The sequence below is a fragment of the Triticum aestivum genome, chromosome 2D, assembly GCF_018294505.1.
Source record: "Triticum aestivum cultivar Chinese Spring chromosome 2D, IWGSC CS RefSeq v2.1, whole genome shotgun sequence".
NCBI classification, from domain to species: Eukaryota; Viridiplantae; Streptophyta; class Magnoliopsida; order Poales; family Poaceae; genus Triticum; species Triticum aestivum.
Window position 1 is genome coordinate 412,523,531 of NC_057799.1, and position 15,097 is coordinate 412,538,627.

Consider the following 15,097-nt stretch of genomic DNA (forward strand, 5'->3'; position numbering starts at 1 on the left):
CCCGCCGCTCGTCCTCTCCGCCTCCTCCGCCGCGGCCCCGCCACCGCGCCTGCGCCGGCCGGCCCCTCCGCCTCTTCACCGTCCACCGCGCCGCCTCGCCGCCTCCACGTCGCCGCTGCCACCGCAGCTCACCGTCGGCGCCGCCTCTTCCCCGCCGACCACCGCGCCTCCCCGAGCCCTTCTCTCCTCCGTCGTCGGCCGCCGGCCCTCTCCTCCGGCCTCCTCTCCGGCGAGTCGCGCCGCCGCTCGGCAACCCTAGCCCGATCCGATCCAGTCAACGGAAGGTTGACCCCGAGCTCCCCGAAATATCTCCAAGTCCCAATATTCTCACAGTATATTGCCATGTTCATCGCATCATAACTCTGTTCATATAGCTCCGTTTCGCGCGTGTAATATATCGAAATGTTCGTCTTGTGATGATCTTCATTTTGTTCCATTGCACCATGTTCATTTGATTCCATCTTGATGCCCAAATATCTGGTGCAAGAGTGCTAGTTGTTGTTATCTGCTGGTTCTTAGCAGAACTTGGTGATTTGTTATCTTTGTTGCATTTAATCGGTGCATCTTATGGGCATGAGCTCTACATGTGTTTTGTTGTATGCCATGCCATCTTTACATAGGTGTATGCCATGTATTTTTGTGATCTCTGTGGTGACTAGCACAAGCATGCAAACTAGGCTCCGTAATGTTTCTGATTTCAGGGACTTGGTAATTTCTCCAAATCTTTGTCCGCTGTTATTTTGTTGCCATGTAAACTTGATGCTACAAAGAGATCCATGCATATTTTGGAGATGTTCATTAAGGATGTTTTGTAGATATTGTTGTAATTGATCCATTCCTGCCTTTGCTTTCAATTATGGAGTGCCATAACATGACTCAATCTTGCTCTACTTTTTCTATAAAAATATTTCTGCAAGATTGTTTACGTGTTATTCAATTTTGCCAAGCTTGTTGTAGTTGATCCATACACGCTATGCTTTTGTTCTTGCCATGGATAGCTTCATAAACATGCCATCTTGCTGTAGGTATGCTTGTTTTGTCATGCATTGCTTTGTGGCGTGTGCATCAAGCTCACCAAGATGCCTTCATGTTATTGTTTCTGCCATGCTCTGTTTTCTGCTAAGTCTGAAACCTGTTAACGAAACATGCTATGTTTACATGGTTGCCATCATATCTTCTGGTCCTTTTTGGCTTATGGTCAGCGTTGAGGATATAACCCTTAGAGTCACCCGCCAGGAGGGGCCGGGTTACTCATAATGGTCATCACGCGAAGCCCAATACCGAGCTTGAAGACGGCGGGTCAATGATGGGCCTAAGACCCGGAGATGGCTTAAGGCCCGTAGTGATAAACCGCCGTATGGCAAGACTTGTAGTGTAAGGCAAGAATAGTTGAGAGTCCGAGCCGGACACTCTTATGAGCCGGCCGGGACTCTGAGAGCCGCTGGGCGACAACCTCTCTATATAAAGGGACGACCCGGCAGCGGTTTAGGGACAAGTAAGATCTCGTCGAGAGCCAGGCATAGCAATCAAGCTCCCTGGTCATCGAAACCACAATCAATACCACCTCAACTGGACGTAGGCTTTTACCTTCACCGTAAGGGGCCGAACTAGTATAACCCCCGTGTTCCTTGTCCCGTTTAACCCCTTTAAGCTTCCCAGCTGCGATGGCTCCACGACTAAGTCCTATCTCGAGGACATCTGCCGTGACAATTCCACGACAGTTGGCGCCCACCGTGGGGCCAGCGCACGGTGGATTTGATTTCTTGAAGGGCAGCTTTGAAGGGCTCAAGGGATACGCTGTGGGCCGGATGACCAAGAGTCGTCGCGGCAAGCTCTACATCGACGATGCAAACTGGGGCCCCGACGCCGGCTCAACTGAGTACGGGTACCGGGTCCCCTTCGGCGGAATTCATGTCTTCATTGGCAAGATTGGTGAGCCGGGCCCTGAGCCGGATCTCTGCGCCGGTCTCATCGAGACGGCTCAGCGTGACGACCCGCCCGGGCTCTACCTGCCTTGAAGCATGCTTTTGTGGGATGTGTTCATGGAGGACTCTCTGAAGGGTCTGGATCTAGTGATGAGACGACCGCCGGCTCTGACGGCGAGTCGTCTATGGATGAGTCAAACTCGTTGTATCAACTTCAAGATGGCAGGCTCAGGGGTTGTTCCGATGGCGACAGCATTCTGGACCCCTTTGAACCCCGAGCCGGGTTGGAATCTTCATGGCCGGCGCGCAACCTGTTCAAAACTCCGCCTCCGGGTCAGGAAGCCCGGTGCCTTTGCTGGCTCAGGTGCTGATGGACCTTACAGATAAGATGACGGTCCTGTTGACCGCTACGGTAGCTCCGGTGGATCAAGTTCAACATGACGCGGAGGTGGCACAGTTAAAACTGGATCTAGCGAAGGCCAAGGAGGATCTGGCGGCGGAGGGGATCAGGATGGCTGCGGAGAGGGCGGCTCTCGACGCCCAGACTCAGCTGATTCAGGCACAGTCCTTCCGGCTCACGATGGATCAAAACGCATCCAATGAGGTCATGAGAAGGAGGCATCAAAAGACCCAATCTCGACTCCCTCCGGTTTATGATCCTCGAAACCTCTTCAACATGCCAGGTGCAGGGTCTAGTAACTCGCCGGAGATCAAAGTGCCCGGGGCTGGGACACCAATTCAGCCCCAAGTAATGGGACCGCCCCGGGCGAACCCTGCCCCGCCTCAGTATGTGCCAATACCACCGGGTCATTATGCCAACCCGTTGGAAAACATGGTCGCCGCGGCGGCACGGCTGGCGGCTCTCCCAATTGATGGCGACTCTCCAACTGCGGTCGAAACCCGCTGGGTCAGGGAGCTCCTTCAGACAGCTTTGGCGCGGCAAGAGGCATACTCTTACAGCCGGGACAGGATCCATTCAACCCCTCGTCCAGGCCGGAGCCCGAGTTATAGCAGACACATGGTTTCAGCGACCGGCTCAAGTAATGTCCGACGCCATGACTTGCCACCTGGCCATGGCCCGGCTCATAACGGAGCCTTTCACGCAACAGACCAAGATAGAGCACGGCAAGAGGCGGAGCAGGTGCCTCAGTTGACGGCTTACCAGACACCCCCGGCTTATCCGACGGCTTCCGTCGACGTGGGTATCCCTACGAGGACTGGAGGTGTCCCTTGTTTAGTGCCGGCTCTCCGCAACGAACGTCTACCAAAGGACTTCAAAGGGCCTAGGAAGGTGCCTAATTAGACGGCTGATTTACAACCCGGAGCCTGGATCGGGAGTTACGAGATGGCCATGGAATTGCTGGAGGTCAGTGAAGCGGCGATGGCCAAGTACTTCACCATGATGTTAGATGGGACTGCCCGCACTTGGTTGAAAGGGCTGCCGCCGAATTCTATCGGGTCTTGGGCTGAGCTGAAAGCCCGGTTCATACAAAACTTCAAGGATACCTGTAGGCAGTCTATGTCAATTGTGGATTTGACTAACTATAAACAGCAGGAGGGTGAGTCTACGACACATTGGGTTCGCCGGGTCAAGGAGATAATACATTCATCTGATAAGATGGATGCCGGCTCTGCAGTCTTAATGTTGGAGCAGAATTGTCGCTTCCTGCCCTTGAAGATGAAACTCGGGCGGCTCAAACGCGACTGCAATGATATGGGTACGCTGATGGCGGCTCTCGTCAAGTACGCCGACTCTGATAGTACCAAGGACCCCGCTTCAGATGATGAAAGGACAGGGAAGGGAAGGAAGAACGGCAATGGCAAGGGTCCTCAGCATAACCCGGCAAACCAAGGAGGTAACAAGCGTAAGGCTGATGGCAGCATGGAGTTTGTGGCCAATGCCAACTCACAGGGTAACAGCCAGCGACGTAAAGGGAGGCCACCTCCCCGAGCTGGCGGGTCAGGCTCGACGCTCGAGCAGTTGTTGAATGAGCCTTGTCCAAGGCATGGCTCCAGGGAGAAGCCAGCTACTCATCTATGGAAAGATTGCGCAATCATGAAGGCCTTTAAGAATTCCAATGCCTTTAATGGAAACAATGGCCCGGGCGGCGGCTCAGGCGCCGGCGGCTTTCATGGCCCGGGCGGCGGCTCAAATTCCAATCCTCAGAATGTTCAAGGGGGCTTTAATCAGCAGTCCGGCCAGGGTCATCAACAGCAGCAGGGGGGTTACCAGACCAATCCAAAGCAGCTTAACGGTGGACAGTATCACGTGTTTACCACCAGTCTGTGTAAGCGAGATCAGAAGCTTCATAAGAGGGCTGTGAATGCTGTTGAGCCGGCGGTTCCACGCTATTTAAGATGGTCTGAGCAGCCTATTGTGTGGAGTAGGTAGGATCACCCTCCCCGGGTTGATAATCCGGGTCACTTGGCCCTGGTGGTGGCTCCTCAGGTGGGAGGATATAAGTTCACCAAGGTGCTCATGGATGGAGGCAGCAGCATCAACATCCTCTATTATGAGACCTTCCATCGTATGGGGTTGATTGATAAGAACCCCAGCCATTCCAATACTGTTTTCCATGTCGTGGTGCCTGGTAAGTCGGCTTACCCAGTTGGTAAGATCGAATTGGAAGTGGCCTTTGGAGATGAGTACAACTACAGGGTGGAAAATTGACCTTTGAGGTGGTCAAGATAAGAAGTCCGTATCATGCCATATTTGGGCGGCCGGCTTACGCCAAGTTCATGGCACGGCCGTGTTACATATACTTACAGCTCAAGATGATGGGTCACAATGGGACCATTACGGTTCATGGTAGCCGAAAGATAGCCTTGGAGTGTGAGGAAGGTGATGCGGCTTATGCAGAATCTGTTTGTGCAACAGAGGAGCTGAAGTTTTACAAGGATAATGTTGACCCAACAGATATGACATCTCTGAAAAAGCCGACCACGGAGCATGAGCCGGCAATGAAGTTTAAGTCAGCTGATGAGACTAAACTTGTTGATTTCGTTCCAGGTGACTCATCTCAGCAGTTTAGCATCAGTGCCAATTTGGATCCGAAATAGGAAAGCGCGCTCATCGAGTTCATCCGTGAGAACAGGGACATCTTTGCATGGAAACCTTCTGACATGCCACGTGTACCTAGAGAACTCGCTGAGCACACTCTCAATATTGATCCGAAATTTAAGCCGGTCAGGCAATTCCTTCGGCGGTTCAATGAAGAGAGGCGGAAGGCCATTGGTGAGGAGGTGGCCCGGCTCTTGGCGGTCGGGTTTATTGTTGAAGTCTTTCACCCAGAGTGGTTAGCTAATCCGGTGCTCGTGCTCAAGAAGAATGGCACCTGGAGGATGTGTGTGGACTACACGGACTTGAACAAGGCGTGTCCGGCTGATCCTTTTGCCCTTCCCCGTATTGATCAAATCATTGATGCTACGGTGGGTTGCGAGCGCTTAAGTTTCTTGGATGCTTATTCTGGATACCATCAGATTAAAATGGCAGTTAAGGACCAGGAGAAGACGGCGTTCATCACTCCCTTTGGAGCCTTCTGTTATGTGTCTATGCCTTTTGGACTCAAGAGTGCACAGGCGACTTATCAGCGTTGCGTGCAGAATTGTCTTCATAACCAGATTGGGCGCAATGTTCACGCCTATGTGGATGATATCGTGGTTAAGTCCACGGAGAAGGAGACCCTGGTAGATGACCTTAGAGAGACCTTTGATAATCTCCGGGTTTACAAGATGATGCTTAACCCGGCCAAGTGTGTTTTTGGTGTTCCTGCAGGCAAGCTCTTGGGTTTCCTGGTTTCTAACAGAGGCATTGAAGCTAACCCGGAAAAAATCAAGGCAATCACCTCTCTGGCTAAGCCGGCGTGTATAAACGACGTCCAGCGCCTGGCGGGTCGTATCGCTGTTTTAAGCCGGTCTATAAGCCGTTTGGGTGAGAAGGCCATGCCGTTGTACCAGTTGATGAAGAAAACTGATGACTTTATCTGGAATGATGCTGCTAATGCTGCTTTTGAGGATTTGAAGAGACAGCTGGCCGAGCCCCCAGTCCTCGCTGCTCCGGTTGACAAGGAGCCCTTATTACTGTATGTAGCTGCCAACACACGAGCCGTCAGTGTGGCTGTGGTGGTGGAGCGCAAGGAAGAGGGTAAGGAATATCCGGTTCAGCGGCCAGTTTATTACGTCAGTGAAGTGCTCATCGAGTCCAAACAGCGGTATCCACATTGGCAAAAGCTTGTTTATGGTGTGTTCATGGCAAGCCGGAAGCTTAAGCACTATTTTCAGGGTCACCCCATTACGGTGGTTAGTTCGGCTCCCCTTGGAGATATCATCCAAAACAGAGAAGCCACAGGGAGAGTGGCTAAGTGGGCTATAGAGCTTGGGCCTCATGGTCTGAAATATGTACCACGCACTGCTGTTAAATCTCAAGATTTGGTGGATTTCATCAACGATTGGACAGAGCTACAGGTGCCTGAAGAAAAGCCAGATAATACATATTGGACTATTCACTTTGATGGGTCTAGGCAATTGGAAGGCTCGGGGGCTGGAGTTGTATTGGCTTCCCCTAAAGGTGACAAGTTTCATTATGTGCTACGGTTGATGTTTCCTTGTACTAACAATGCGGCTGAGTACGAGGCCTTGCTCCATGGTCTTCGGATGGCTAAGGAGATGAGCTTGAGCCGGGTAAGGTGCTTCGGCGACTCAGATCTAGTGGCTCAACAAGTATCAGGCAAGTGGGACTCCAAGGACCCTCTTATGGCGGCTTATCGCCGTGAAGTTGATGCCATTGCTGGACACTTTCAGGGTTACCAAGTAGAGCACATCGATCGCAGGAAGAACGAGGCGGCTGATGCATTAAGCCGGCTGGGCTCTCAGCGAAAGCCGGTGCCGCCTAATACTTTCTTGGACATCCTGCATAACCCTTCGGTCAAGTTACCTATAGAAGGAGACTTGGCTGTCCCTGACCCGGAGGCGCAGTTGGTGGCGGCTCTCCACATCACCCCAGACTGGACAGTACCATATTTGGCATACATGTCCCGGGGAGATTTACCTGAGGATGAAACTTTGGCCAGACAAATAACCCGGCGGTCTAAGTCAATGGTTGTTATCAATGGTGAGCTGCATCGCCGCAGTGTTACGGGAGCGTTCCAGCGTTGTGTCTCCCCTGAGGAAGGTCAAGAAATCTTGCGTGAGATTCACGAAGGGGATTGTGGCCATCATGCCGGCTCAAAATTCCTTGTGGCCAAGGCTTTTCGTCATGGTTTTTATTGGCTGACGGCTCATGCTGATGCGGAGGACTTGGTCAATAAATGTGATGGTTGCCAGAGGTTCTCGCGACGGGCTCATGTGCCGGCTCAGGAGCTGAGGATGATACCGATCACTTGGCCATTTGCGGTCTGGGGGCTTGATATGGTTGGGCCTTTTAAAAGGTCCAAGGATAAGAAGACTCACCTCTTGGTGGCAGTTGACAAATTCACAAAGTGGGTTGAAGCAGAGCCAGTTAGCAAGTGTAACGCAGCCACGGCGGTTCAGTTCATGAAAAGGGTGATATTTTGCTTTGGCTTTCCACACAGCATTATAACTGACAATGGTACCAATCTGTCTAAAGGCACCATGGAGGAGTTTGGTCAACGAGAGCATATTCGACTTGATGTTTCATCAGTGGCTCATCCTCAATCCAATGGTCAAGCTGAGAGAGCTAATCAGGAGATCTTGAAGGGCATTAAGCCCCGGCTTTTGGTCCCTTTACAACGAACGCCGGGTTGTTGGGTGGAGGAGCTACCCTCCGTGTTATGGAGCATCAATACTACTCCTAACAGGTCTATGGGTTACACGCCTTTCTTCATGGTTTATGGAGCGGAAGCAGTCCTCCCCAGTGACATTCGTCATGACTCGCCTCGAGTGGCGGCTTATGTTGAGGCGGATAATGAGCAGGCGTGCCAAGATGCTCTTGACTTGTTGGACGAACAGCGTGACGTGGCAGCAGCTCGTTCAGCGATTTACCAACAAGACCTGCGCCGTTATCACAGTCGCCGGGTTAAGTCCCGGGTCTTCCGGGAAGGTGATCTGGTGCTCCGGCTCATCCAAGATCAAACAGATGCACACAGGCTATCCCCGCCTTGGGAAGGGCCATTTGTGGTCAGCAAGAACTTGCACAACGGGTCATACTACCTTATTGATGTTCGGGAGCATAAAGATTCACGCAAGTCAGAGGAAGAGACCCGTCGGCCGTGGAACATAGCTTAGCTTCGGCCTTATTACACTTGAGCCACCGGCTCTCATAATGTACATATTTCTATAGCCATATATATATATTATGTTAATAATAAAGCAGGACCTCTGTCCTTTTCTCCTCCAAAGGTAAAAGTGTTGTTTCCATTACACCATCACATGGTCACTTGGAGGTGGATCCGGCTTATGATCGTATTCGAATCTAGTCGTACGCAATAGAATCACCTGGGGGCTTCCTATTCAAACATAGGTCGTATTCGAACCAAAGAGAACATAGCTGTCGATACCCACTTGATTGGCAAAGTGCCGAGCTCATTGGGGAGTTCTCTTTGATCATATTTGAATCATAGCTCAACCCCTTTTGGGAACCGACGTGGATTGTATTCGAATCAGCGTCGTTAAACAATTCTTAAGGTCATTTGGGGGCTTCCTGTTCAAACATGGGTCGTATTCGAACCAAGGAGAACATAGATGTCGGTACCCTCTTGATTGGCATCGCCAAAGCCACTGGGGGCTATATGATCATATTCGAATCTTAGCTTAACCCCTTTGGGACGGTTCTCTGGTCGTATTCGAACCGGAAGCCCTTAAGTTTTTTATTTTCTGACTTACAACAAGTTCTGTTGGTCACATCAACAGTGTGCAAGGGCGGCTTTTCCTTTTGCCGACTTAATTTTGATTCACAATGCTGATAACATATAGTAAGTATTCTTGACGCTGGTAAACTGGAGTTGAGGTCTTCATCTCATCATTCGGGTTACATAAGCCGGAACTCTACTTGAAGGCCCGTAAGTATGCCATTATGGTTACATCAAAGAGGTAATGGAGGGCCAGTTTTTGAGGATTGTTAATTCCTATTCCGGGTTATGTATGTAAGGTTTATGGTTCTCAGTGCGGTAAGCCGCCTCGAGACTTGTGACTTGTTTTTCTCTGCAGGATGGTTAAAGACAGCTATTCGAGCTTAAGGACAATAAATGATCAATTATGACCCGGAGGAATATAAGGAAGCAACTTTAACGGAGCTAAGCATTCAACATGTGCGCGATGGCACGACAAGATTAACATGTTTGTCCTACTCTATTACAAGACTCCCCGAGTCCAAAAGGTGAGGCATTGCTCTAAGGTGCAACCATAAGCCGTCTAAAGTTCAAGGTGCTTGTGGAGTCGAAGCTTCCGGCTCATCCCTCTCCGCTCCTCCGGTTGTTCCCATGACCTGGAAGGTGGACGATTTCCAGTCAATGCCGCTCAAAGCTTCAAATTGAGCCGCCTGGTCAATTAACCCGGCCGGGTCAATTTCTAGGGCAAAGGTGTGCTTACGAGTCGGCGGGACCAAGCTGATGGCTTCATAACGCGGAGTGGGGATCCTCTGATTCTCTGCGTCGTAGCCCGGCTGGTACTTGGTAAGGTCGGTGTCATTCCCAATCAGGGTGGCCACCGGGCGCACGATCTTCACACAGGCAGCAAAGTCTTTTTGGTCGAAGGGGGTGCCATCTTCCTTCAGGCTGGGGTATCCAAGTGCGATGTCAGCCAGGTCTAGCTCTGGAAGGAAAGCCTTGGCCCGGCTCAGAGCAGCTATGGCTCCGGCTCTTGCAGAGGCCCGTCGCAGCTCTTGGAAACGCTGAGGAAGAACGGCAAGCCGGCGAAGTACGTCCGCCAAGTGAGTCGGAACCTCATTAGATAGGGCCACAACGGCCAAGGCGCGCTGTGACCCGGTGTAGAGTTGCTCCACCAGAGTGTACACGGCCTTCAGCTTGGTCAGCACATTTTGATTGAGGTTGGCACTTCTAGGACCTGTTTAACAAAGTAAGATAAGCCGCTAGCAATGATGGGAGTTATGAGACATAAAGACTGTAAACTTGTTGAAAGCCTGCAGAATGACTTACTGAAGATTGCGGCGACCATCTGTGACACATGGCGTTTTAAGCCGGAGAGTTCGGCGGTTCTCTCCGTCAGAGCCGCTCCCGCCTGTTCGGCCCGGCTGACCAGAGCAGCCTTCTCTTTGGCCCAAGTCTTCCTTTCAGTTTCAAATTTCTTTTTCAGCTTCTCTGGAGCAGCAACACTGGATTCAAATTTAGCGTTGGCCTTCCGGGTCTCAGTTTCGTGAGTCTTCAGGCGGTTCTTCAGCTCAGAGATATCAGCCTCAAATTTTTTGCAAGCAGCCTGTACAATTTCCGGGTTATAGTATGAATAATTATTATACAACTTTAAAGTCCCAAGCACTTTCCAAGCAAAGACACTTGGCACTTGGGGGCTAATGTATGCTGAAAGGTTCTATCAAAGAATTGCCGGTTCATGAAAGTAAGCCGGAAGTTAAGTCTACAACGTATTCTATCATAAGTAGTAGACTTGGGGGCTAGTATGGTAAAGATGACTATGCAGTAAGCAAGAGAGTGGTACCTCAGATTTCTGCTGTATCTGCTTCACCATGTCAATCTCCAGATCCCGGCTGCTGTGCACCTGATTGACATAGCCGGAGATGATATCTCCAATGCTCAAGTTAGCGTAGTTGGTGATGTCCAGCTTGGCCCTGCGGCGCTCTAGCAATTCTTCCTTGGCAGAGCACTTAGCCAGCGCAGTAGGTCTCCCCGGCTCGACAAACTCCGTCCGGGTGATTACCACGTCCGGGTCATCGGCCGGCTGAGCCGGGCTGGAGATGTCCGGATTGGTAGAAGTCTCTATGACTGGCTTGTCGGTTGGAGCGGTGGCTTCAAGAGCAGAGGCAGCTGGCGGCTCTTGAGCTGAAACCTCCGGCTCAGTCAAGACCGGCTCTTCGACCGGTTTGTTCTTCTTCGCCCTCTTGCAGAGCTTTGCCTGGGCACTGAAAGGACAAAAGGTTAGTACAAAATCATGAGTAAAGATAAGCACAACAAGAGATGATCATCATTACCCGGGTGCGGTCTTGAAAGCCGGCAGGTTCGATTGCATAGAGTCACCAGAGGAAGGTGAAGTTTCCTGATAATTTGAATCAGAAGAATTGAGCGGTTGACGTATAACGCCCGCCAAAGGATGAAAAGGATATAAGTTGGAGATAACCTCGGTCCGGCGCTTCCTTGATGCTTCAGGTAAGCCGGAGGAGAGGTCTGCATCCTTGTTGGTCCGGGTGTGCCGCCGGCTCTCATGAATCAGTTGCTTCAAAATAAATTGAGGATCTTGATAAGCTAAAGGATGTGAAAATCTTACTTTCCAGGTTACTCTTCGGACTTTCGGCCTTGGCAAGGGCTCCGAGTCGAAGGAAAGTGTCGTTACCTCTTCAGTCACCGGGTTACTTGCTCCGGTGTCATCCTGCTGATGATCAGTATCGATAAGGTGGATAGGAATAAACAAGAAACAAAACAAGAGCCTACAGATTCAGGGGTTACCTCTGACTCGGAGCTGTCACTTAGCTGAAGCAGCTCTGAGGCAGTAGGCCTGCTTCCCTTCTTGCGGGGAGCGGCTCTCCTAGCGGCTTTCTTAGCCTTCCTGGCTTTTTTGGCCGCTTCATGGTCATATTTGACCTTCCAGAACTTGTCATTAGCCTGAAACATACAGCAAAGATTTCTTAAGGTTCAGATGGAAACTATTTAAAAGAAAACCAAGGTGTTCAGGTCAGTGGCTTACCGCCGGAGCCGGGTTAGCTTGGCAGAAGGGGTTCAGGCCGGTTCTCCCACAGTCGGCTAAGCTCTCATTCAGGAGAGACTTGGTCATGTCATCCACAACGTCCTCAGGAAGATCGTTGGGGCTGTGCCTTAGAGGGTCATCCTTCCGGCCTGTGTAAGCACACATTAAGCCGGGGCGGCGGCTCAAGGGGATCACCCGCCAAGAGATCCAAACCCGGACCAGATCAATGCCGTTGAGGCCATTTCCCAGGAGAGCCTTGATCTTATTGATGGTGGGGATCAGAGGTTGACGCTCAGCTTGAGAGAGTTTGTCTGGTAGAGGGTGATTTGGCTCCAGACGCAGGGCACGAAATCCGGGCAGAGGGCTCTCATCAGCCGGAGAAGTGTCCTGGCAATAAAACCACGTCTGGTTCCAGTCCTTTGGATGGCTTGGTGGCTCGGCATAAGGAAAGAGGCAGTCTCTCCGGCGTTGAATGGAGATTCCACCAAGTTCTAGGCTTGGCCCGTTGGCGCACTCATTCTAGCGGTTCAGATAAAATAGCTCTCTAAAGAGCAGCAGGCTGGGCTCTTCTCCAAGATAGACTTCGCAGAATACTTGGAAGTTGCATATATTTGACACGGAATTGGGTCCTATGTCTTGCGGCCGCAGATCGAAGAAGTTCAGAACATCCCTAAAGAATTTTGAGTCGGGCGGTGCGAAGCCCCGGCTCATGTGATCAGCAAATATCACCACCTCACCATCTCTAGGTTGAGGTCTCTCCTCCGACGGGTCAGGGGCACGATAAGACATGATTTCCTTCTTGGGCAAGTAACCCGTCTTTACGAAATCAGCTAAAGTGTCGTCAGTAACATTGGATCTCATCCAGTTGCACGTGATGGGTGCCTTGGGAGCTTTAGGAGGCATTGTGAAAGCTGAAGCCTATGACAAAAGGAAAATGTCCGGTTCAATTATAAGCCGGCAGACGTCTACAGTTTAATACTCAATGGCGGCTTATGAGAGGGGCCTAATGACATATGGTTAAGTGCATCGGGTTATCTAAGCCGCTGAAGGTATCGTGAGTAATTCAAATTGTCTATAGCTTTATCATAAATGAGCCGGAAATTTTACAGCGCGTGGCTTCTTTTAAGCCGGAAATGTGAGCCGCCATAGCTCAGCAGATGCAATTTTTGACTAAGTGTGGTGAAATCAAGTTTCACAGATCGCAGTAATTATTTTGGAACAAACGGTTGGCTAAAGGGAAAAATTTCTAGACCTAGAATTGACGCAGAAGAAGTTCATGGATTCAGAGTGGGATCTTATTTCAAACAAAGGGGATCTACTAGTGGAAAAATGGATGTGCAACAACTACCGCAGGAGCTCTGTACTACTCTTGGATCAAACATGACTATAGTGGCAGAACTACAGAGAATTCGAGAAGAACAGCGAAGAACAGAGGAAGAACAGTGGAACCCTAATGCGGATCTACGGTGGAGGGGTGCAGGGACTTACAGGTGCGGAGTTACCGCGGGGGTTCGTCGCGTTTCTCTGGTCACGTCAGGTTGATGCAGCGGCCTGAGTTGGTGAACACGAGGAAACCCGCGGCGGCGGCGGAGCTCGGGCGGCAACACAGTGGCGAGAGGAGGAAGAAGATGGAGGCGACGAGTGACTGGAGGCTCATGGGCCGGGCTATTTATAAAGTGAGGCTCATAAGTGGGCGCGAGAAACGAGGAGGCCACAGCGTGATTATCTCACCACAAAAATGCCTCGATTTTCGGGATGGCCTTTAAAGATAAGATCCGTTGAGGATATGGTGGGATAAAAAAATGGACTTAATGGAAGATGACGTCATGGCGGGTTACCAGGAATCCAGAAGATGACGTCACGGCGGGTTATAACCTTCACACGACCATAAGCCGGAAGATCTTTTCTCTCAAAAGAATTGAAGATTGACATGAACCGGTTCAAATCAATCTGGGGCCTAATGTTGAGGATATAACCCTTAGAGTCACCTGCCAGGAGGGGCCGGGTTACTCATAATGGTCATCACGCGAAGCCCAGTACCGAGCTTGAAGACGGCGGGTCAATGATGGGCCTAAGGCCCGGAGATGGCTTAAGGCCCGTAGTGATAAACCGCCGTATGGCAAGACTTGTAGTGTAAGGCAAGAATAGTTGAGAGTCCGAGCCGGACACTCTTATGAGCCGGCCGGGACTCTGAGAGCCGCTGGGCGTCAACCTCTCTATATAAAGGGACGACCCGGCGGCGGTTTAGGGACAAGTAAGATCTCGTCGAGAGCCAGGCATAGCAATCAAGCTCCCTGGTCATCGAAACCACAATCAATACCACCTCAACTGGACGTAGGCTTTTACCTTCACCGTAAGGGGCCGAACCAGTATAACCCCCGTGTTCCTTGTCCCGTTTAACCCCTTTAAGCTTCCCAGCTGCGATGGCTCCACGACTAAGTCCTAGCTCGAGGACATCTACCGTGACAATTCCACGACAGTCAGTAAGGGACTTATGTCATATGCATTTAGTAGAATACTGCCATGCCTTGTTTTGCTATGTTAAATTCCTGTAGCATGTTGATTTCGTGCTCTGAACATTGCTACCTGATGTTGTTTCAGTCATGTCCAGTAATTTCACCAAGTCTGTGAACCTGTTATCTTTTGCACTTTTGCCATGCTTGTTTGAACCTCTTATGTTGTGATCTAGCCATAGCTCAGTGTTCATCTTTTGTCAAGCATCTCCTGTAGATTACTGCCATATGCTTTGTTGCTATGTTGGAGTGTCGTAGCATTGTTACTTGTTGCATTCTAAGTGCTATCATGCTGTTAATCGCATATTCGTGTCATTCTTGTTTTGCTTGCCATTTGCAAACCGTGCATCCATTTCCGGTGATCTTTATATCGATTTCGACCGAAATCATCTCATCTTTCCAGTGGCATGCTTGGTTTGCCAAGTTAGTGCTTTTTTCATCATTTTCCTTCCGGAGCACGCATATGCATCGCATATCATATCTTGCATATCATTCATGTTTTGCATCATGTTGCTTGTGCATTTCCCGTGATTGATTATGGTTCCGTTGCTTGTGTTCTTGTTGTGGGTAGAGCCGGGAGACGAGTTCATGAGCGAGGAACCTATTGAGTACGCTTACGAGGATCAAGCTCTGGACAAATCTGAGAACCTTGCAGGCAAGATGACCATACCCTCGAAATCACTTCTATCTTTGCTTTGTTAGTTGTTCGCTCTATTGCCATGCTGCGATACCTACCACTTGCTATATCATGCCTCCCATATTGCCATGTCAGCCCCTAACCATCCTTTCCTAGCAAACCGTTGTTTGGCTAAGTTACCGCTTTTGCTCAGCCCT